A 25726-nucleotide genomic window follows, 5' to 3' on the forward strand; every position below is an offset into this window, starting at 1 on the left:
TCAACCACTGATAGATTTAGTTCTGAGTAAGTCTATAGAAAGAAAGAGATCATAGGTCACAAGTAAATTCTTTACCCAGTTAATTTGGGTTTTGATGATGTTTTGTACTCAAAACAATACACAGTGACAACTGCTAAAAACCAGCAAAGAGACACAAATAGTATGTCCCAGAATGAAGATCTTTACCCCCATAAATAAGTATCCGAATACCTTGGATAGCAATCTTACTGAACAGTCAAGAATACTTAGATAAACATATTACAAAATATTTTCTACTGCATATATATGCATTCTTAGGGAAGAAATAGAAGTCAGACCATCAAATCCTACTAATATTAAAAATATCCTTTTAAGTAATGTTAACTTACTCTGAATTGAATTTATAACAAATTCAGCCCCCTTTATAAATCAGTATCAAGACACCTTCTCTTTCAAGAGAGAAGCTAAGGAAAAGTGGTTTATGACTATTGGGTTACCTATTATTGCTGTGGATTTACAGTTATGTTTTCTTCTGAAAAAAGCAGAAAACAATCCAAATCAACCAACCAACCAAAAAGACAAAGTATGGACCAAAGGTACAACATGTGAGCAAAAGGACAAATAAGATGAAATACAAAGGAAAATTTTCCCTGTATGTTCTGTCCAATGACTTCATATATCACACACACAACTTTTCCAAGACAAAGTGCAAATTCTAAGTCAATAGTGTTTCTTTAAAGGCAATTTGTACTATGTTTAGTAAAGCTCAAATTTAATAGTATGGCGAACTGTAACTTATGTTCTTGTGCTGTTCTGACCTGTGTCGGCGATTGAATCTCGCACCCAGACTGCCAGGGACTCTGAACTGTTTATTCAAAGGAATGAGCTGGTTTTATACACTTTTCTAAGGCACAGGATTTCCTTATATGGCGTGACCTATCCCGTGTTGCCACATCAGCAACACACTTCGTAGGGGTCTGCAGTGTGACACCTCCTCCCCCAGGGCCCGGTGGAGACAAGCTTCTCTGTGCTGCCATGTGTTCCTTTGTTCTGCCATGTGCCTCTGCAGGCAGGTTTTACAGCTCACAGCTCAATTCTCTCTTATAATTCCCCATAGACCTGCTCTAGCCTTCTGACATTAAAGTTTCACAAGTTCAAGCTCAATTTAGCAGGACAAGGTCAAAGGTCATATGTAAGATGATATAAACTGCATGTCACTAAGTAGGTGACAAGTTTAACTTAGTACGACACAAGGATGGATGTGGATGGAAAATTTTCAACACTACACTCCTGCCTCCCAATCTTCAGGCTTCCATACCTGGAACAAAGCAAGGAGGCTGTATGCAAACAGGCCTTTATTTGTACTGCAGACCAGCTACTGAAAAAGCCTGGAGAACTACATATCCAGGTCAGGGAAGGAGAAGGCCAAAGCACCCTCAGGAAACAGTTCAAACAGTAGCATGGTGAAGGAGAAATTACTGACAAGAAAACAATTTTCTGGGAAGAAGGAAAACTATTTGAAGCAGGATATTGGGGAGCAATTGGAGAAAGGCAGCCTGGTGAAGTTTGGAGAGCTAGAGACTTTCTGGGCTCAGTGCTTAAGGCAGGGGACTCAAATGGCACAGTTGTCACTTTTTTTCCCCAAACCTGGTTCTTCTCCTGGTGTTAAGCTGTACTTCATCCTTGTCAGCCAGGGGTTACTATGGCCTAGAGATTATTTCAGGAATAAGAAGGACTCGACCAAGTGTCCAGCTACTGCAGTAGCCTGTTTACACCACCAGCTTGAAGTAGGTGCTCAGGAAATTGGTTAAGAACAGTGATGCAAACAGGGATGCTGCTCCAGAACTCTCTCCCAGTCCCTAGAAATCTGCAGCTCTGTAATTTCCTATTCTTCCTTCCCTCCATCACATCTCATTCAGTCATCTAACCTCTTACTGTGCTGACTTATCCCTGGAGCCACTCCCTAACTTAGATCATTGCTCTCTTACAAAACTTGTCCCCTGTTCTGTTACACCATTTTGTTGTTGGAGACACCCATGACTACTCAACTTCTGTGAGCATAAGGAAAAAAAACACATTTTTTTTTTCACCTCAAAATAGCAAAACATTTCCAAAATAAATAATCTACAGTCTAATTCTGGTGTTCACAGAAGCTCAGTCTTTTGGATTATTATAGCCACTGTCCCCTTGTTCCTCAGTAAAGCAAATCAAGTGAAGCTATAGTGACATATTTGTGTTAAGTTTGTGTCTCTCACATCCTAGAGATAATATTTTCCTGATTATTCAAAGCTGTGAGAATACTCTCAGATCACCAACATAAGTACTCTTGTAGCTTTAGCATCTTTTAACCATTTAGCAAGCTTCAAGACTGTAGAAAATGTTAAGCTCCCAGAGGCCAAGCCTCTTTCAACTCTGCACTGGACAAAACCATCCCATTTTAAAGACCAACTTACATCAGGTACTCAACCACAAGTAGCTAGCCTCAAATTTTTGACAAGACAGTGGTTACTATGTAACTGCAACTTAAGGAAATTGTATCTTATAGATTTGAACTGTATTTTTATATATAGATTTTTTAAGGAATTCAATCTTACAGACTCCAATCTCCAATACATCCCATCTTTCAAATACTTTGAACAAACAAGACACCAGCTGACAACACCAGCAATTCTAATACCTAAATATCAAGCATCTTCACAGTGTTCTCAAGTACCTACCTCATTGGAGAGCTAAATACAATAACTAAATAGAATAAACATGTTTGTAATAACCATTGTTTTCACACACACACACACATACACACACATACACATACACACATACATATATAGGTAGATAATGTATAGACAGGAATTATATATAATAAAAGCTTTCACATGAGGGTGCACTTTAGGTGCACTTTAATGATTTATTTTACTTCAAGGATTTTAAAGGGTCAAAAGTTCTATGAATAAGCACGGTTGTTATCTGATCTATGTAGCTTTTATATGAGTTAACTGCCCAGTTTAAGAATACTTACATATTCTTATCTGGTTTATATTAGGACAAACAGAAGCACAAACAGCCCCCAATCAACATTAGAAACCACAATGGCTTTAAAGTAATGGTCTTTCATTGCAAGCAACTGTTTACTAATAAACATCTACATGAGAAGCCTTTGAAGGAAAGGCCATAGGAGAAAAAAACAGTACTTCAATTAAAAAAAGAAAAGGAGACATGTAACTAAAAGCACTTCTGAACTCAAAACGTAAGTCTTTCTGGCATTCTTCCCAGCTAATATTTGATTCTATGCCCTATGCGATATTTTATATCCTCCTATCCTTGTATTTGAACTATACCAACTGTATTTTGTTTCTTCCTTCTGCTGGTTTCTGCACTACTCCCACAATGGTGTCACTATGTAATGGAAATGCACCATAAAGTCCTTTATGCTTTCTCTTCGTAACCTGGTTGACAAAGCTGTTTTTAAAAAATTATCTAAAAATCCTTAGGTATCTCAATATTATTCATTAAACAGAGCAAGATCTGCAGTAAGAATTCTGAATTTTGAACTGAGTTTTGCATGCTCTGTGTGGCCCCACAACATGTGGTTTTCTCAGCCTTGACCCTAAGCTCTAAAAATTGCAATGCCTTTAATGAGCTAACATCATGACAACATTCACTATTTATTAAGCACTGTGCAAACAAGAAGTTAGATAGCTCCTTCTTCACAGAGCTTGAACTTCAAGGAAAAAAAAGTAAAAGATGGCAATGCACTAATGACAATTTTTTAGAAGACAAAACTATTCAAACACTGATCTTCCCTAATGCAGGACACCTACACTGTGGATTCCCACAGGGTGTGTTTTAAGTGTGAGCTTATCACCTTTAAAAATCAGTGGGCATTTTTAAGACACATGTCATCTGATCCATTTTAGGCAGCTCCTTCAGGGTGAGCACTGAACTGAGATTCCACTCCCTAAGGGGAGCCTCTATTAATTAGCAAGATTACTTGTGCTAAGCAGCCATGCAGCTGCACCATGTTAGTCCACTAAGATGCCATGGTAGGCACAGATCTCACAGAGGAATGTGTCAGTCAGCAAGAAGGATTTAAAGGCAGAAAATCTCAAGGAACAGACTTATTCAAGCAGCTCGTTCAGGGCTTAAACGGTACATAAAAGAAAGCAAAAGAAGCAAGCAGAGAAACATGCTGCAAAACAAAGGAAAAAGTGTAATGGAGTGAGCAATATTAAATGAACTCTCACAATTAGTTTGCTGGAAATGATACTTGGCAATAGAACTGAGAACTTCAGAGAAGTGCCTTGAACTACACCCTGTCCGCAAAGAGAAAACAAAAGAAACCCACCAGGAAATTGTTCATATTTCACTAAGCCATCCCTATAAAAGCAAAAAAATATGCTCACAAATATTATCTAAATTACCTTAACATACACAGCTTATGCATGTCATCAATGATCTGAACTTACTGTGAGCTGCCCTGCTACCTGGGGGAATCATTCTGATCCTGTAAATCCTGAAGTATTGTTTAAATAACTGCAAAATCCCAAACATTTCATCATGTAAAAAACCCAGTGTCATCCTTCCTTGTCTGATTGTCTCTCCTCAGTGTAAGTACACAGCTGTCCAAAAGGATCAAGTTTCATGTTCCTAAGCCATTTCAGTTGTGATGAATCCTATACTGAAGTCTATAAACAGCCTTAGGTACATCATTGGTTATGAACTGGTACATTTCCTAACCAACATCATTAAAATACAAGGCAGTTCACTGGACTTGGAAAACAGTAAGAAATTATTCTCCAGAGTGTAACATCTGGTATAAAGGAGGAGAAAAACACTGTTTTCAAGTGCAAGACATTTAAGAACTGGAGGCTAAACCAAAACCCATTAATCTATCTCCACCCCCATGTTCAAAATGAAAAACAGAAAAAATACCCTTTGGTGCTTCACATTAGGCAGACACAAGTCGGAGATGTCTTCCATCTGTTTTGTTTGCTGTTTTTTAATAAAAAAGCAAAATCACCCTGTTCTTTTTCTTTTTTCTCTGCTTTCAGTAGAAATCCTGAAGGATATTTTTAGACTTGTAATTTCAAGGTTTTTACACTGTTCTCATCCCATGTTATTTGGTTGCCTATCAGATTTAACTACTCTGCCTTAATGAACTAGTATCTGAGCTTTTCAGATATTATTAAAATTATCCTGACTAATTTTACACATATCACAAATCTGGCTGAATGTAGGGAGCTAGGTGAGGGGGTGCTCCTGTAATAAACTCTTGACCTCTCTGGTACATTTGTGAATAGACCATGGCCTTTCCAAGCCCCTGCTGTCCCCAGAAGCTGCCAGCAGCCACAGACCACCAGACAGTGACAGCACCAGTGTCCCCATGACCCCTCTGCCTCATCCTACAGTACTGGCACAAGGAAATTGGGTAGAGTTGGACATATTGGCTTTAAACCACCTGGCAATTTCCTTTCACTGGAGAAATTCCTGCTGTCTCGTCAGAGCTTATGGCCCATCTGCACGGTCAGAGGAATGAGTCGAAAGCCCATCTACAATGCTTTGGAATGCTGGGAAGGCTCCTTGGCCACTGCCCCTTAACTCTCACTGCACAAACACTGCTGCACACACTTTCAGTTACCTACTGATCTTGGATGAAGAGCTAAGACTAAAGCTTGTCTTTCCTGGGGCCAAGAAGTGTTTGAAGCTAGCAGGTGGACATCCTTTTTCCTACCTAAATGCATCCCTGTTGTACTCACAGCTCTGAATAGCCCCCTTTGGCTCAGTTCTATCTGGATAAGATTTTATTCTATTTCTCCTTTTATTTTTCAGAGAAAGCCTTCATGCCCTGGCTCATCAGCTGAATGAATTCTAGTTAACATCACAAAACTTAAAATAGTATCTGTAATGCTACTTTCCCTACGTATTAAAACTGAATAGAAAGCTGGTCACCACTTTAAAGGATATAAAATGCTTTTAAAATACTTGTGTGCCAGTATCAAATTCTCTGTGATTCATACAACTTAAAGCCTTAAATTTTGGATAAGGCAGAAAGTGGACTTATTGGATTTGTTTTCTTAAAACAATATCTGCCTTCATTATAAACCGGTATCACGTATCATAATACCAATCTCTCTCAAATTCTCTACCAGTTGTAGGTGTGGTAGAACATGTCTTTTTTTTTTTTTTTTTTTAAGATATTGAGTGAAATTTTGATGTTCATTTAAATTAGGAGTATGAGTTTCCTCAACTTTCAGCAAAGAAAAGAATTAAAAGTAAACACATTCTAAGACTTGTTTCCCACAGCTGAAATTCCCTTATGCACGGTTGAGTAAATCATGTCTCTCCATCCAGGTACAAACATGATTGCAAAGTTAACTTAAATAGTAAAACTCTAACTGCTCCTCAGCATCTTGCCAACTTTCAATGCAAGTGGTGGGAAAGTTGTATCAATCTTACTAGAAAGACGAAAATATTTTCAAGGTCTCAAGTAAAATGTGCTATTGTTTCACTCTTGCGACACAACAGTACAGAGACATTTCTTCAAGTAATATTTCCAGTATTTAAAATAATTACATGGACTTTTAAAGTGGTATGAACTCTTATATCCTCATCTTAGCATCTTATTATCCAAACAGCTTTGTGCTGAGCAAAATGCTTCACTGGCAGCAATCGCCAATCTGCTCCTTAGCGTAAACAGAGGCCAACTCCCCCCTCTCCAAGCCTGAATACAAGAGACTTCCACAAATATGCTGTGGGAGAAAGCTTTCCCATGGGAAAGGTCATGTGGTGATTCCACTGACCCTGGCCACTGGCATGAGATGGCTGAGGGACGCTGAAGGTCACTGCTGCCCGGACACACTTGGCTGATGGCACAGGTCCACAGGCTGTCCCTGACATTTCCCCAGACTCATTCGTGCTTTCACAGCTGTCCCTCCCCTCTACAGGCTCCCCAGCCTCACCACAGTAAGAGGAGGAAGGAATCTTTTGGTATTCTATGAAGGAAATAGCTTAAAAGTACCATTTATATACAAATATGAGAGTCTGTTCATTTAAATATACAATATGCACACATTTCAGACACATATTTGGTAGCTGGCCTCACTTCAGTGCTCTCTGGCAGGAGGGAGCCATGCAAGCCAAGCACAAGTCCTGGAAGGAAAGGGTACACCACAGACAATGTTGATCCCTTCAGACTGTGAAGAAATGGTCAGAAGCCTCCAGAGATGACAAAACCGAGGCTTCACCAAGTTTTGGAACAAAGCTTAGGGTGGATATTTGTAGAGAGGAAGATTAGTGAACATTGTGCTGGGTTTACAGCAGCAGTACAGTCAAGGGGATGGAGGAAAAACACTTTCACACTCCAGTGTGCTTTTCAAGGAGATTTACAAACTGAGTCCCTCTCTCTCTTGCTGGTTAACATGTAATTTTAAAGGTCTTCCATAAGCATAGTGTTATTCCCAGTGCCTATAAGGCACTAGCAATCCACGCCTTGAGAACTACAGGCAGAAATGATCACAACCCAGGTCAAGCAGCAAGAAATACTGGAAGCACATTTCTCATCAGCCACAAACCTCTGTACAGAGCCTGGAGACTTTGCAGAGAATGTGACCCAAACTCAGGAAAGTACAGACAGAAACCCAGTACTGCATAACATACGTCAAGGGTGCATTTTGGTATTGTTTTCCTGGGACTCCACCACCCACACCCTACAGGTGTGTTGTAGCTGTCAGCAAAGCTCGAAAAGCCTGTGCAAAATAATACTCAGCCCCACCAAGAACTCTAATAAAAGCAACTGTACACTTGACTCATTAGCACATACTCTGGATGCTTTGTTTTCCTTTAAATTACTTATTTCATGACAGATGGAGAATTGAAAGTGACATGGACACTAGACTTCTATTTTATATAACATTCATTTCTTTTAAAAGAGAGGAACTACTGGTTGAAATGAATGTTATAGGGAGTTTAATATACTCTTGGTACAAAGAAATGTTTTAGATCACAATTATCTGGGAAACAAAATATAACTTTCATGCTTGTGAAAATTTCAGTTCAAAGGTGCTTCATTTAATAGGGGCTTAAGGAATAATGTTTTGGGAGCAGAGCTTAAGAGACTCAGTTTAACAAAGTACCATGTTAATGAATGAACTCCCACGCTCACAGACTTAGTTCTTGACTCGTCTGCAGAAATGTGGCCAACTTTTCATCGGAAACTGATCCAAATTTTAACAGTCTATATACTAAAGTAGGTACTCGTCATTAAAATACGAACATTCAAAGCATTTCAGTATTCCTCCTGTTGGCCGAGACAAAATTTCTCCACAGCATTTCAGAAATTCTACTTCCAAAATTAGGGAATACCACTAAAATTAAGAGCTTTTTTAAAAAAACAAATAAATAAATAAAGCAAATTAAAGTTTTAAAAGGTACCTGCTGAGACTGGGACAAAATTGAGATTGATTTGCTTTATTCAGATTGAAATTTCAGGAAAAAAAACAGGAAAATGTTGTTCTGAATTCTTGGCAATGCATTTCTTTTTTACAAATTCCCCTCCTCTGCATTTAAACTCCAAGAGACCCCGGAGATGAATTTTTCTGCTTATTTTGCTGAGCCAGGGCAGCTGACAGTGATATTGCAAACCTCTGGGGGTCACCCACACAAACCTGGAAGGCCCACCACTGCAGCATGGGGAAAAATTAGTTCTCTTTATTACTGTCAAGCTTGCTACAGCTTAATGCCATAGCAGGATATTTATGAATGCAGACTGTCTAGACTATACAAAGTATAAACTGGATAGAGGCAGCTTTTTTTTTTTAAACTTAGGCCGTTATCAATTTTTATTACAAATCTGGTTTTCTCAAAACAGAAGCAAGATCTGCGAAGAAGGAAGGAAAAAGGCACTAAAGAAAGAAAGCAGAGCTAGATTAGCTCCTTTACGACTGACAGTACAACAAATTTACCCCTCACTTGGTTGGAAATTGTAAATCACTAAAACTTTAATTTTTGCTGATGGGTTCAATAATTATATATTCTTGTGTACATGTATTTTAAAGAAGATACAGTTCAGATGGTCTCTGGACCATTAGGCCAAACCCCATCTACCCACACGGTGGAAAGATCACTGAATAGGTCAGGCTGGAAGGGGCCACAGTGGGTCATCTGGTCCAACCTCCCTGCTCAAGCAGGTCATCCTAGAGCACATGGCACAGGATTGTGTTCAGGCAGTTCTGGAATATCTCCAGTAAAGGAGACTCCACAGCGTCTCTGGGCAATCTGTTCCCGTGCTTGGTCTCCCACACAGCAAGGAATTTCTTCCTCATATTCAGGCGGAGCTTCCTGTCCATCAGTTTCTGCCTGTTGCCTGTTGTTTGGCACCACTGAGGAGAGACTGGATCCACCTCCTTGGCATCCTCCCTTCAGATCCTTACAGACAATAATGAGGTTCCCTCTCAGAACCCCCCCCTACCTTCAGCCGGGCTACACACAACCAAACTGCAGCCTGAATTCCCAGGCACAGACATACAGACCTCTTGTACATCATTTAGGAAAGCCTTCCCAGCTACAAAACTGCTCAGCACCAGCAGCTTTGTGCAGCACTCACTGACCTCAGTCCCTGGGTTCAAAATGCTCCCCTCCTGCTGCAACCAGCTTTGGTGCACAGCCATCCACTTAACCCCTTCTAAAGCTGTGTGTGCCTTTCTGACAGATCCATGTTATGCCTCTGGCCTATTACACCACATGTGCATTACATTTCTTTCCCTCATTTTTTTACATACTGCTATGATTACAAGAACATATCAATAATTACTTTCTGATTAGAGATTTCCTATATTGCTTTAACATGGCACTTGTCCTTTCTTTGTTTCTGACATGAGTCCTAACAGAAATTTCTCATTCTGTTCTGTTCACTTTGCTCTTGTTCTCTCTTGGAAAACTCATTCTGATTTCTGTCACCACCTTCCCTCAGACAGAGTCCCATTCCTCATTCTGCTGTGCCCACAAGTAATTGTCAAATGGTGCAAAGTCCCAATTTCAGGTACATTTCTATCCATTGTGGAACCTTGCTCTAGTGAAGGGAGGTTTTTTTGTCTCCTCCTTACCCTACCATGCCCCAAAATAATTAGGTTGTGGGTTACTTCTTGACTGCTGTAGTCTTGTCCTTGTTCAGAACAATTTACTGTAGCCAGATCTATTACTTGTGACAGCACATGAAGAAGCAATGGGGAACTTTGGTGGTACCTTACAAAGTATCAACTTCAGGATGGACCAATCCTGAGATCTCTAACATTACCAAAAATTTTACTGTTTTTTGCTGTAAGCAAGAATTTTCCCAAGGAATAACTGAGGTGAAATTCAAAGTTTTGGTAAAAAAAACTCCTCAGAATTAAGGGCATTTAAGGCTGGGAAATTTTTGTGGTGGCGACCACACGAGCCTTTCTTGTGCTTGTTTATGATAGCTGTATATTGGTATCCTGCCTAGGATTACAATAATATATATATTAATATTCTAATTGTAAATGGCAAATACTATTTATCCTACCTTTACCTTAATTTTATTCACTCTGACTCTTTTTCTTATAATATTTTGTGTACCACTCTTATTTTTAATCTTAGATTTTCCATCAACCTAATTTTTCAAATAATAAAGCTTTTTTTTTTCTAAAATAGATCATTATTATTGCAGTTCTATATTCAAAAGCAGCTGGGTCAAACTCAGTTCCATGTGAACAGCCCTTGAAACATTAAAATTGCATGAATAGCCAAGAGCCTCAGTTGCATAACCAAGGCCAAGGAGCACCCAATAAGTCTCTGCCAATCACCCCTATTCATCAGTAAATTTTGTCTGACTAAAGTATATCAGCTAGAAAAGCAACCTGTCATAGTTCAAAGATTTAGAGAGATGAAGAACCTCTTGCTTCCCTTGATAATTTGTCAGAATAATGAATCATTTCTATATGAAAAATATTGTGCATTACTCCTGATTTGAATCTGCCCAGCTCTCCAGCTATAACCATTAGTTTCTGTTATGATTTTTATTGCTGTTCTAAAAAGCCAATATAAACTCAGTATATTTTCTCCTGCTTCCAGAGAATTACATTTCTTAATCAAGGAGGATCTCTGTTTTGATTGAGTCAATGGGTAAAAAATCATGGTTCTCTGAGAGAAGTAATGTGATGAGATCTCAAACCTTTTGGATGTCCTTCTGCAATGCTCCCATGGTTCAACTCCCTTCAACAGTATTGCCTCTGAAACTACAGCAGGCATTCCTGTCACAATGCACATCCAGAGGTAAGGATATAATCACTGTCTTCCTGGAAAATAACTCATCCTTTTATGATAGCATCACACTAGGAACTCTTGTGAAATCAGAAAGATAAAAAGCTCCTAACATCCCTTCCAGACTTACCATTTTCCAGGGTACAGTTTACCTTGTTCCTGGAAATTCCACCTGGACAAGTGGTGGAAACTCCTTCATTGGCAATATTCAAAGCTCAGCTTGATGGGTGTAGATAACCTAATCTAAACCTCTGCTTTCCACAGCAGTTCAGATGCTACCCAGAGGCCCTTTTCAGCTTAGGCATTTCTATGACACACAATCACACATTTGCTCAAATGCAGTTGCTCCACTCTCCATTGCAGTTTTCAAAAGCTAAGGCAAAACTTTACAAAGTCATCTGATCTTGTAATGCCACTGCTGATTCTTTCAATACCAACCCAGTATCTTCTCTTAAAGTCTTAACCTGTGAAAAGTTTTACCCATGTAGGATTGTGGTATATTAAACACGTACATATATCACGTATTTACACCATGCTCATAATCATCAACTGGCTCTACTCTTTAGCCCTAAAAAGTCACTCTGCAGACTACTGCAGGTTTCTGCATCATCACAGCAGACTCACAGCAGGAACTGTGAGCAGAGCACACATTTGTCTGTGCACAAACACTCTCACATTTCCTAAGGTGGTTACTTGGGTCTGACAGTTCATTACCTCTGGCTTTATCTCTTGGCCCAAAGGATATGTTTACACATCTGAATAAAGTCTCTCCTCATCTGTTCTATTTGTAATTTTCTTTGTAAAATCACCATTCTCTCACTTGTCACTCTTCACATCTTTACAGGATTGCTTGCCAAACTTCCCTGTCTATTTTAATGATGAAGTATTGAGGAAACAGAAGATAACGTCATATTAAAATATGCTCTCTGAGGCTGAGATACACTTTGGTTTTGTAACAAGATACTGTGTACCTACCAGGACAATATGTCATACTCCTATGGCAAAAAATTGTATTGCAACTGCTGGCAGCTTAAGCAGAATGGATTTCTTTGCCAAAGTCCAGACCCCAGTAAAAAGAAACATTTCTGTAAAAGCTGCCTGTCAATGTATTACCAAAAACTGTTTCAAGAGATGACATTTAACATTCTTTTATATGAAAAATCTTAACTTCTAGCTATTTTTACCTCCTCCCAAATGAACTCATTTCACCACAAATTTACAAAGAATATAAAATAAGATTGAGTACCAAACTCAAGTTGGCAAACCCAGGTGAGAGCACTTTATTACCAAACTTTGAAGCAATCCATGGATTTCTTCAAATGTTAAATGTCACCTACTTCTCTCTGTGCTAATCCCAAGGGCCAGCAATTCTCAAGGCACCCTGATCATTTTCCTTGAAATTTCTGCAGGGAAAAATCCAGATTATGAACCTCCCCCTGGCTGTGTCTGCAGTAAATCATATTCCTGATTTCAGTTTTCAAGGAGGAGCTGTACAAACTATGCTGGTATCAATGACCAGGCCTAAAACCATGCCAGATGACCCATTCCAGTAGTCCAGCCCTCCTGGAGGCTAATAAACCTCTGGCTACTCTACCAGGGGTTGAGGCTGGGAGGAATCTGTATTTTTTTTGATCTTTCATCATTCAGATAACTTCCTGCTACAATAATCTTCTCTTACCAGCTATAAAGACGATGATCCCTAAGCACTTATCACTACTAGTCTTTCTTAAAGGTCACTGTACTCTACAAATGATTTGTGGCAACCTGTAATATAAGAGGGAAGACAAAAAAAAAAATACCCTGCAAAGAAAAAAGAGCAAAACAACTGCATCATGGTTTGCTCTAATTTTGTTTATCTAATGCAGTGGCTGAACAATCTCTCAGCAGCTTTTTGACCTGTGAAATAGTATCTGCAAATCTTTAAACAATGTGCTTCTTAATGGTTGGATTAACTCAAATTGTACAAAACCCCTTAGATTAAGACTGCACTGCTTTCATGTGAAGTAGCAAGGCAGTGTGTCAGAGAAATAAATAAAGATTTTGTCCTGTTGACTCTCAGCCTACCAATCATGAAAAAGGGGGCAAGAGGCCTTGTTATGTGGCCTGTGATCTTATCCCTTATCCTTTCTGACCAGCACAAACTGTCAGGAAAGAAATAGCTCTGCTGATAAGAAGGAATATCCCCCTCTCTTTTAAGTGGAAGTATAGTAGCTGTTCTCCCTCAAGTCAAACAGAGCTCATAGTGCAGTATTTACTTAAGAAATTTTCCAATATGATGAATTATTAACTTGTTTTGGTTGTGTCTTTTTGGATTAGGCTAAGGAAAAGAAGTACAACTCCCACAATGTCTCCAGATCTCAGCATCACTTTTCTTTTGATCAGTACACTTTGGACTTACAGAAGCAAATTGCAATCATATTATCAGTAAAAAAAAAACCAAACCAAAAAACGTTGAAATACAGCACTTGTATTAACATTTTAATCAGATGCTTTTGAAATCATCTTCAATGAGCAGCAGTTAACTCAAACACCCGCCTGGGACAGCGAAGTCAGTTTGATGTTTGTATATTCCTACTTACTGAGACTTTCCAACAGGAAGAGCTTGGTTATTAAAAACCAACTGCCTGTATATTTACATGGAGCTTTTAGGAAAGGCAATGGGGAAAAACAGTGCCTTTTTACATTGCTGACAACCAGCTTTACTTCTATGGGGAATATTTGAGCATCCTGCCTAATGTTGTCTGAAGCAGGAGCTTAAATGAGAAACAACTGGTTGATCTTCTTCTTAGATGAGAGCAAAGTGACAGGAGAGATAAGAGGGATCGCATGGGCTATGAGTCTGGGCAAATTTGTTCTTTACAATGCATCTTGATGCCAGGACTTCCAAGTGATCAAATAGCAGAGCTATGGTTATGACTGCTTACCTGTTACGAACAAGGAAACTGGAAATTCTCCCTTTGTGAACCAAGGCAGTCTAGTCATGTAAAAGATAAACTATGTGCTTTTATTGAGCATGATACCACAATATGCTGTTAACCTTGCAGTTGGTGCCAGTCATTAGTTTTCAAAAGGATTTTAATGGTTTTGCTCTTCAGTGCAACACCCAACACACCTAGAATGCACTCAAAGCAAAACATTCTCCTTGGCCCATCCAGACTTTTCTTTCCCTTATAATTCTTATTCAACTTTCCCTCCCTCCTGGATTTCAGATAAAATTGCTTAAATCTGACTGTTGCAACAGAACGCTGCCAGACTCAGATTCTTTGCTGAATTTGGGTGAACAAATGTAGGTGATTTTGTGGGTTGGCAGAGACAGCAATGTGAAATCAGGCTGGCTGTTCTGGTTAAATGAGCAGTTAAACAGTATGTGAGATTAGGCTTCCAAACATAGCTCCCTGCCATATATTGAAGTAAGTAAAACCAGATCATCACCCTTGTCTCCACTGAAAGTATCTGAAGGCAGAATGAACATTTTGAAATTATGACTGCATTTTAAAAGACTTCTGAAAGATCACAGAACCCAGACATATAAAAAAGTTTTCAAACCACAGGGAAGATAAGCTGAAAAACAAAGAAGTAGTGGCTAGACAAACCTCATTTGAAAGGCTTGATAACTTCTGTCTGACTGCTTTTGCAGAAGAAATTAAGAGTTAGGGAAACTATTCTGCTCTCAAAACCTAATAGTGTGTTCCTAAAATTAAAAAAAGAGAGAGAGAGAGAAGGACAATAACAAAAGCACAGACATTTTAGCAGTATCCAGGGAAGTTTGACAAGTGGCAGCAGAAAGCACAGATCAAAAGACCACATAAGTTCTTTTATTGTGGAAAATACCTAGAATTCCATGTTTATCTTACCACAGTAAGCTAAAGAATGGTATCTAAACTGCCCTTGTTTTGCCAGGTGACTCAATAGATCTGTAGGTTTTACCCCACATTAGTTTTAGTCTGGTGTGTTTAAAAGGCTACACAGCAACTCAATCTAATCTAGAAGTTTATGCATCTCCTTACAGACATCACAGAGAGTGATCACCTTAAAAAAAAAAAAAATCTCTTTGGTATCAGTTCAGAATTATTTGCCCCAGTTCCTACATCCAAAATCACACTGCTGTGACACATCACAAAAAACCTCAGCCCTTTCTCTGACAATACATCACTAACAGGTATTGTGAGAAATCTGCAAAAGTACATCAAAAACCCCCCAACCCTCTATGAGAAGCATCTCACAAGGACCTGTTTGAGTAATTGTGAGCCTTTTTTTTTCCCCCTTCATTTCCTTAGTTCTCCTTTTACAAACTATGAAAAGTTTCCTTAATTCCAAGCTGGCTTTGCCTACATACCGCAGTAACAAAGAAATCTGTCTAACATATTATAAGTGGAACTATTCTTAGCAAAATAATGTCTCTGAGACAGGTTTAGGTCATGCAGAAACAAGACTGAACTTGTGAGTTCATGGTTTCTTTAAAATGAACCAATACCTGCTGTCACAGCAAGAGGAAAAAAGATATGTCAAACCCAAAATATTACAGTAGAAGCTACAGAAGACATGAGAAAAAAAGTAGCCCACGCATCTTCACTATTCAAGTATCTTCAGAGTAGAAGTCTGTTTTCTAACCCTCCAATTTAGAAGACTGAACCAAAGCAAAACACACTCCCACAGCCCACAAAGTCCAGAGTCCTGGAAGACTTCCAATAAAATGATTAAACCTTGCATTCTCTATAATTAGAGAAGAAAGCGTTTTGGGTTTTGAACCGCATATGACAAATTTTGAAACCGTGAGATAAAATCAAATTATATTTTAACATGGTTCAAGAGGAACCCTTCTTCTCTAGACTGTCAGTCTCCCTCTTAAAAACATCTGATAACTACTGCAGTAACATAAAGTTTTTTGCACCTCTCAAAATCAACCTAGAAACATGTATGGACAATAGGATAATAATAAGGAACCCTTAAAGACAATCCTTCTTACAGGGAGCAATGTTTTGAATATAACAGCCTATCCAAAATCTTCCACTCTCTCTTACACAGAAGAAAGCCCTGACTCTTTATCACAGCTGTACCTGACTTGCAGGAGAATCACCAGAGGAGCAGCAAAGAGCTGAGAGGTTCCTTTTTCTTCTCGGTTGTGCCACAGGAGCACAAGGGGTTGCCTTCTCCCCAAAAGCCATCCCCTAAGGAGCACACTGTCACCAGCATGGAAGGGCAGAAGCAGGAGCAGCACAGGTCCTTCTTCCTCCTGGTGCAGCTTTTCCATAGGTGTGCACATGCAGCAGAGCCTCATCTGATGTGCAACTTCATTACACATCCGGGTGTGTGAATGAGTCAGATATAAAAAATACTGGTTTCTCATGGTTGCATGCTCGCACACGGGTGGGGATTGAGCAAATACATTTGCACATGGGCTGGAAACTACCCTTTTGTGTCAAGATTAATAGCCAAGACCAAGGAAGTCACAAGTTAGTAATGAAGGAAGAGGGCAAAACATGCACAGTAAGAAGACGTAAAAAAGCAAAGTAATACAAATAGTTAATGCTGTGGTGAAATATCTTGAACTAAGCTACAGTAACAACCAAGTATCATATGTGACCTCTACAGTGGTCCTGCATTACTGAAAGCTATTCTGTGGCCTCAGGAAGAAACCTGACTCCACTTGCTGTAGGGTTCCAGGCTCAGAATGGGATTAACCCAGTTGCTCAGGCTGAGATTAGGACGCTGTGGCCGGGAGCCCAAGCAGCAGCGCCCGGCAGCTGCCGGGTGCGAGGGAGCGGCGGCAGCAGCAGGTGCCTGCGCGGGAAGTTGCCGGCTGCAACGTCCGCTGTGGAAAACACTTGGTAAAAATAAATTAGAAGGGAAGTACACATGAGCCAGAAATTAAATGCTTGCATCTTGCATCTGATATCAGAGGAAGAGCACGTCGGTCAGACAATCCGCTGGGGGTTTGAGCCAGCCGTACCCCAGTCAGCAGGAATTTTTTGACATCAATACCAGCACCACGAGGGCCAAGAAAAACATTTTTGTGATCTGCGCCTCCTTGCTCCACCCCATCCCACCCTTCTGCAATGTTCTGAAGGGAGAGGTTCTCCAATGACTTCCAAAAAGGTTTGATGCTGTTTCTATCACATGCTTTCATTTAAATTCCCCAGTGACAGACACCACACTAAATGTCTCTGGCAAAACAGGGAGTCTCTGGTCTGTGTAGTGCAGAAACCCTCCACTCACCCACAAAGGAGCATGGAAGAGGCCGGCAGAAGGCACCATCCTGCCTGTATTCCCAGTGCTGGACTTAGTATTAGCCAAAAAGATGGCATCTTGGATTAGTAGCTGAAAAAAAATCAGAACAATAGAGATCCTCTAAAAAACCCCAAAAAACTGCAGTAGTTACTGACAGGTCACGGTACTTGCATTACTGTGGTGATCCCATTCTAAGAACAGAAGAATACAGAGGCTCTCCCACATCACTGGGTAGTAGACATTGACATAATGTTGTCTGTTTAATGCAAAGCTATTAAACAATTTTAGTATGAAATAACTTTTTTTAAAAAGTAAAGAACATGTGATATCCATAATGAAAGAGTGAAATTGGCACACAATATCTGTGAGGTTTTGGAGTGAGTTTTTCTTTAAAGACTTTTAGGGAAATATATAATAGAAATACAAGTAGATCAAGAATTTACTCAAATTACTATTTCTCTGTAAAAAAAAAAAAAAAAGAAAAAATAAACAGTTTGTTTAGATCCACAAGAAATTTTATAAGTGTTCTAATTTTTTGGGTACACATTTTAAATTGAAGAATTTATGTTATATGTGTAGTTTTTAATTATTTTTTTACATTATTCTAAAAAATAATTCTTCCTTCCAAACAATATTTACTCTCATTTAAATCAACCAACCAATGTCATGCAATGGTTTATTTGTTCAGCCAATCAGAAATAAGTGACATTTCTTTTTACTTATTCTAATCAAAGTCAAGTATTTGTTCCTTCTGTGGGTAGTCTGTTACTAATTACAACACTCTGATGTATAGTATTTTGTGTTACTAAAAATAGGGCTACAAATTAATAAATACAGCTAAAATTATGCTTTCAAAGCACAGTGGAAGAAAGCCCAAAGCTCATACACAAACACTGACAGCAGGTCTGTTTCCAGACTTTAGACACCCACATACCCACAACATAGGTGCAAATTGGAAAAGTCTCTGCTTGTTCATCTGGCAGGAAGTGTATCTGAAATGGATATATCGTGTAGGATTTAAAATCAGAATCAACTTCTTTCAAATAAAAAAAAACCCTTTTAACTCTGTTTTCCACTCTTCACATTTTCCTTTTGCTGCCTTCCTCCTTTCTTGAAAGATAGATATCTCCTTCCAGACTGAAGAAATACTTAGCTTCAACTGAAATTTAAGTACAACTAGTTTTTCTCTTTTGAATGAAATAATTGCAAGAGCATGAAGATAGTTTATTAAAGGTATGTGTAAGAAATGTAAACCCCCTTAGAATATGAAATATTCTTAAAACTTAATTGAGCTCTGGAATTTTCAGTCATGAGACATTAACATAAGAATTCAGCAATACAAAACAGAACTGGACACTCATGTAGTTATCAGGAAGATCCAGTCTAACAACTAGCAAGAAGATAATTTTGGAAGATAAATCTCAAGATGTGGGACAAAATAATCTATAACTGCTAAAGATCAGAACATACATGATGGTTGATTATCCCACATCTACCACGTGACAGGTGTTAAGAAACTGCCCTCAAGAGGCAGAACTCACGGTGAAAAACATATTATTGGTCTTTTGGATTTCATAATCCAAAGATAACCAAAGATAACCTAAGAGAATAGCTTTTCTCTTTCTTTCCTTCATAACTAATTTTGAATTTTAGACTTTTTTTTTTAAAGTGAATTGCACTCATGGCATGTATTGATCAGCCAATGAAAATCTTTCCTAAACTTCAACAAACAACACTGATCAGTGCTTACTAAGGCAGCAATCTCCTAGTGACTGACTGGAATCGCTACAATCCACTGCACAAGAGACCACACAAAATGCAGTAGCACAAAAGGTCCTAATTAGGACAGAAAATCCACAAGACCAAAAGAGGACCCTTCAAAAGATTCTTGACCAACCAAAAGTCCCTGCATTAACTTGCTATGTCAAAATGCAAGACTTAATACCACAGATTCTGAATTTACTGAACTGGCACAATGACCATGACTGGGTGAATGTTAAAAAGACACATTTCAGGGACAGCTGTCAGAGTCACAGGTGTTGGCCACAGTTTTAACAATAGCACTGTTTTTCCTGGTGTACTCAACTCATTTGAAGAGAAAGGAAATTGGAATATATGTTCATAAGCAATTTGCTTGTCTTATTTACTCCTGTTCTCCTATTTGAGCCCAGAAAAGACATTTAAATCCCAGTGATTATGGTTAAACCAAACCAGTTAATCAGGTGGCTTCAGTGCAATCTGCCTTTGTTAGAAAATCAACTGAAAAATGCTGTAAAGCAGCAGCAATAGTCCAGAGGTGCATTTACTTTGCTGATGACAGACACAAATACGTGCTCCCATCCCAAGTGACTGTGCAAAGAGCACAAAAGTGCTGCCAGTGAGAAGGTAACAGGACTATTCAGCAGCAACAAGAACAACCCAAGTATATTCACAACCATTTGCAGGGAAATGGTTTTTGGACACAGCAAATATTCACCAGTACTGAGGCTAATCACCGGTTACAGAAGGGAGCATTGACCCATGGCCAGGGAAGTCATGCTGTCACCTCAGCACTACCACCAGCACAACCTGCTGCCCTCACCCAACACCTCTGTCTGTGATCATCTGCCAGGCAGTGCTCCTCACACCTTCTGCAGGAGACCTCCAGAGCTATGGCCAAGTGAGAACGCCTCCTCAAAACCAGCATGGCCAAAAGCGTTTGTAGACCAGAGCTTTATTATCACTTCTGTCAAACTTACTGTGCTCCCATAAGTTGATAAGGGGCTTGAAATTAATTTGGGGATTTAGGGACCACTGACAAGCCCCATGTAGAATGGTGTCCTGAGGATGCCTCCCATGCTGTTCACCCCTGAGCCAGGCAACTGGAGGAAGCAACTGGAGGTGCTTTGGTTTAAAAGCAGAGTTGGAAGGAAAAGCACTGGCAATAGCACCCTTTGTGCCGATGCTCCTCCCCATCACTGCTGAAGGAGCCAGTGCTGCATTGAACCCATCCCCCAAGCAGGGCCCTGCTGGCTGTTTTGGTGCAGCTTTTGGCAGTTGTCGACAGAGGCAACCCAGAAATAAAGAGGGCTAAACCAAGTATGTGCAAAAACACACCTATAAATGCCTCAGGACATTTTGGGCCAGAAAAGCTTAAGTTTCTGAAACCTAAGTAATCTCAGGTGTCTACAATAACTGGGAGAGGTTTCCATGGGCAACACTCTTGAAGGCAGCTGCCTGAAATACGCTTTAAGGGATACCAAAGTCCCAGATTCTTTACTGGATTTAACAATAGGTACTGGAACAAGATTAGTGCAGGCATTAATTCAGTCAGCTGAATACAAAGCATTCTAAAAGTACTTTTGCTTGTCATAAAATTAGATTAGAAAAATATATGTACAAAATTCACATGAACAAAGGTGAGTACAAACAACTACCTGGGACTTCTGAGTTACAAACAATACATACTATTTAAAATGCAGAGGCGTTGCCACAGAAAAAAAGTTACTAATCCTGTTGGGGCAAAGTAACTGCACTGGTGTGTGGTTTGCATGGGGGAGGGAAGGAAAAAGAAAAGGAATTGCTTTATTAGCCTTTTTGCAGCTTTGTTTTGTTTGCTTTTTCAAAAAACCCCAGCTTTTCAAATTAGTTTTAACTAGATAGATATAAATGGAGAAACTTACATTTATCAAAGCAAGTATTAACGATCTAGTTAAACTTCATTTACTCCCAGAGATACCTTAGGGCTAGTAGTTTAATATGTACCTTAATAGGTTGCCTTACTTTTATAAACTAGAGGGTAAAATTGAAAGACTTTCCACTGAGACATTCTATTAGGAATATTCTTCTTCCTCAGCATTTTCACTTTGAGTAAATACAAAGTAAATCCACTTTACTTTGCTAATGAACCAGCTCTTTGTTCATTTATCTATCAAGCTATTTATAAATATCTTGCAATCACAGCATTATCTAGGGGCTAAAGAGCATGTTTCAGCTCAAAACAAATGGACATGTCATCTCATGTCCTTCCATAAACAAAAGCTAAGGGCTTGGAATCCAGCAGACATTTAACCGTGTAATCATGTTGCGTATGTTCATTTTCATAGCTTTTCTTAGGTTCTTGTAACAGCATAAAACATGAGCAGTTGCCCTTAACTTAGAGCAGCCTTGGAAAGCAATAAATTGTTGCACCAGATGTATGTGAGACAGGGGACACGTGTGGACACTGGGGAGAGCCTCCCTTCCTCAGTGTGCAGTGTGCTCTGCTGGGTTACACGGACTGCCCCAGGACGAGGGGGAACCGCTGTCCCATTCGGGCAGGGAGATAGTGCCCATTGATGGAGAGGAGGCAGGAACTCAGAGAAATCTCCTCAGACAACTTCTGAAACTTTACTTTTCTCCTGAAGAAATACCTACAGCCTATGCCGACACAACAGCAAGTTCTGGCTGTATGATGCTGACTTCTCAGATACAAATAGGCATTTTTTGGTGACACGGTAAATACAGCAGTTTGTGAACCAAGTAGTAATTCAATGAAATGGATGCTCCCAACTAGAAAAATCTGCAGCAATATATATCCAGATTAGAATCACATTCTTTGCATTTTAAACCTAAATGTAATTTTTTAAACTCTGTTTTTTAACTTGCACAGACCAAAAGATTGTTCGTGCAGTACTAACACTAAATCAATTTCTCCCTACCTGATGCCATGGCATCAACCAGCAACAGCGTAATGAATGCAAAATATATTAGTTCATTTGACACACTGTTATTTGTTCATACACAAGTACTAAATAACTAACACTCAGACTTTGGGAGAAGGGTTAAATTGAAATATTTTCTAAAAACTTTCCATGAATAATTCAGTTTCAAGATATAACTGGGTGTAAAAGCCAAAGAATTGTGACGAAAAAAAAAATCAGTTGGTGATTTCTTCACTTTTAGTACTTTCAATGCTTTTACTTTAAAAGTCACTACACATTCAAAAAAAAGTTTATTTAACCTTGCCTGATCAAGCAATGCAGAACATCAGAAAACCTTTATTTTTTCACCTGGAATTAGACAAAGTGATTACCACATTCTGCAGCCCCCTCATTCCCTAAATCCTGCTGAGGATCTACAGTGAACTGAAGTTCCTCTCAAGTTTCTATCTCTCAGCTGTCTTAGGCAGAACATTAAGATTTTTCTCTTTTCACATTTTTAAGCTCGGGCACTGTCCCCACCCTTTCCCACCCAGACCTACCCCTTCCCATTCCACACTGAGCGATTTGAACCAAGTGAACTCTGTAGCCCTAACCCTGCTTCCCGATATCATATCCTGCCGTGCCAGCGGGGGGCCATCCCTTACCTACTGGTGTTTACTGATCTGTCCTGACTGATGTGAGCACAAAAGTGGTTGCAACTAAGAACACAAGGCGTGTACTGTCTCTCCAGAGGGACTGAAACTATCCCCTTTTGTTTATACCTCAAATCCCAAAGTCCCAATAGCCTTTCTGTTGCTAGACTTTCACCTCCAAATGTGTTTACCCTCCACTAAATGTACTTTTACCCAAGAAAAAAAACAATTAAGAAGTGTTCAAACGTTACCTATGATACCAAAACACACAATCAAAGTCAGCTTAACCAACTGATACTGTTATTCAAGTAAAAACCAAAAAGCTTTAATATTTTAACAGATATCAAATCCTGGAATAAATGCTGTTGTAATTTTAGGGTTCTATTTTAACAGTTAAAGGAGAGACATCTGGCAATAATCTACAAATAAATACAGTGTCTCCATTCTTAGTTTCTCCTCCAAAACACTACCTAGGAAATTTTTGCAGCATGATTCATATAATCAACATGATAAGTTACAATGCCTTTCAAATAATTCTGAATTCTTAGTTCATTCAATAAAGAACTCATTTTTGAAAGAGAAAAGGGAACATGCCCTGCCAGAAAACTTGCTTTATTGACTCAGCCCTGCTGCCAGCAGGATCAACGTGGTGAAGCAAACTCCACGATTTCAAAAGCATTTTTTTACAGCAAGGGCAGAAACAGAAAGAGGCTTATTTACCGAAATGTGAGATTCCACAGGTGAGGCCAGAGATGGTCTGAAATCCTCTTCTTTTAGTTCCAAAAGTTTTAATTTATGATGAAGTCTGTAATAATCCTTTCAGGCTGCCAGGTACAATGCACGCCATATCTCAGCCGTGTTTTCTTTTGCCCTCCTGCAGAGTAACTTTGTTATTTGCATAAAGCTTAGTCCTAGCCTATGGGACTTTTTGAACATCTACATGTTAGATTAGCTGTCTTGACATGCTCTATCAAGCATGACATCATGGATCTCCATGGTAACCTTAGCCACACCTGCCCAGATGCCAGAGTTACCTGTCATGTTCAGACCTAAATGAACATAACAAAAACTCCTCAACCACCATTTTCTAGGCAATCGGCCCTCCAAAGGCACCGGAAAGATTTGGGGTTTGTTTTAATTGATTGAAATCTAATTTCATTTGCCAAGAAAATTTCTTCTTCACGGAGCACTGCCTGAAGCACTAGAGCTGCTCCTGACTCTTCCACACCTCCCAGCCTATTTCCTAGTCAAACAACAACTGAAGAAAGCTGTGGCAAACTTCTTCCAGCTCACTTTCTTACCCCAGGCTCAAAAACTCCTGCTCTGACAAACTTCCACACAGTCATTTTTGTTCTCTGCCCCTCAGAAAGGTTTTTTTAGAGGTGACTTGTAAAACAGGTTCACAGCAGGGATTACCCCCTCCCATTGCCAGGTTAGCATTTTAACCTCTTAATTGCTAACTGCTTTTCATCCTTGCAGCTACAGACCCAGCTTTTACACTTGTTCCTGCTCTTTCCTTCTCTGCTGACCAGAGTCGACCTCACCTAAGTGGGTGACCGTGTCCTACCATGAGCTCCAAAGCAGATGATTCACAGTCTGAAACTGAAAACATCCCAGACTGTTTCCTTCTTGCTTTCTCTTTTTTTTTTTTTCTAACTTTCCTGGGGATTACATTAGCACCTTCTTTTCATTACCACAGATGAGACAGCCTTAGCAGAGGTAAGACATTTAAAGCTCCTGCAGAAACTTGCATTACCTAAAAAAAAATTTTGTTCCTCACTTTTACAGGCTTCCAGGTGGAGGGAGCTCTGATGCCCAGCTGTGGACTTATCTTAGAAGGGGAAAAACCTGCAAATGTGAGGATGAGCTGCCAGGCTGTGGGTTGCAGAGCTGTGGCCATTGGGTGCTGCATTCCCCTGTGCTGGGGTGCACAAGGCACTGCACGTCTGCATCCCCAGGCTGCTGCAAAGTCACGCTCCAGTTTACCACAGACCAGCTTAGCTGCGGGCTGTTTGCCTTGCTGCAGTATCCCAAGCCCCTTTGTGCAAATAAAGATGGCCCCTGCCTCTGTGAGCTTTCCTTTCCAGAACAGGATATCACAAACAAGGCAACAAACCTTCGGAGGAGAAATTATCTGTGTGCACAGCTGGGAGGTTTCAGGTCACCACGTTAGCTCACCATCAGTAATCCCTGCAGGCATTTTACCTGGCCATGATTGTACTTCTGATTGTGGCAGATTATCAAGAGTAGAAATGGGTCCTCAGGAGGCACATCCAGGGAGGGATTTATCTGAATAAATGAAGCCTGGAGGAAACTATTAGTGCATAGTGGAAGATGCAGACAACATTCAGAGCTGCCCTTGCTGGTAGAAGTGATACAGTAGGATGTGACAGCATCAAATAATTTTTCCCTGATGTTTATTTTCTGCAAACAAGGAGTCAGTCTGCCATACTCAGATACTGATGGCTAAAATGGACAAGAGAAGAAAGTCCACATAGGAAAAAACCAGACAATTACCAATCTTGATTTTCTGTTGGTTGTGGACCTTACGGAGTTTAGAGCAATCTGGAAGAGAAATTATGAGATATACCAAGGGCTACCTCCTGACCATAAAAACTGGGGTGTTTCGTGTTTCAGCTGCACCATTTGACAGAGAGATTACAAAATGGTGTTGCATTAGCTACTATCCTTGATAGGTATCCTACAGTGGGGAAATTCCCACCATGGACAATGTTGCCACTTTCCAGATATTGGAGCAGCTGCAGAAGTAAGAAGGGAGAAAAGGAACCTGGAAAGGAACTTGGAAAATAAATTGCAACATTTTAATTTAGAATGTGACATTTTAAATCGTGTTTTCCCATACATCTTTGTATATGTTACACATGCATACCTACTACATGTGCACGTAGTTTGTCTTCCATACCACTG

The 25726-nt window shown here is 39.6% G+C and overlaps 1 protein-coding gene across 14 annotated transcripts in view; it reads right to left on the reverse strand.

The window, feature by feature from the left end:
* Nucleotides 1–25726, reverse strand: part of KIAA1217 (KIAA1217 ortholog) — a 364593-nt gene that overhangs the window by 144195 nt on the left and 194672 nt on the right. The window contains exon 1 of one of the 14 annotated variants that reach the window (XM_032101154.1): nucleotides 23519–23614. The exons of the other annotated variants lie outside the window; for them this stretch is intronic. The gene's annotated coding sequence lies outside the window, so the exon portion shown is untranslated. Of the gene's footprint in view, nucleotides 1–23518; nucleotides 23615–25726 lie in introns of those variants that run through there. 14 annotated transcript variants of the gene reach the window in all.

Source organism: Corvus moneduloides, chromosome 1 (genome assembly GCF_009650955.1).
Source record: "Corvus moneduloides isolate bCorMon1 chromosome 1, bCorMon1.pri, whole genome shotgun sequence".
Classification (NCBI taxonomy): domain Eukaryota; kingdom Metazoa; phylum Chordata; class Aves; order Passeriformes; family Corvidae; genus Corvus; species Corvus moneduloides.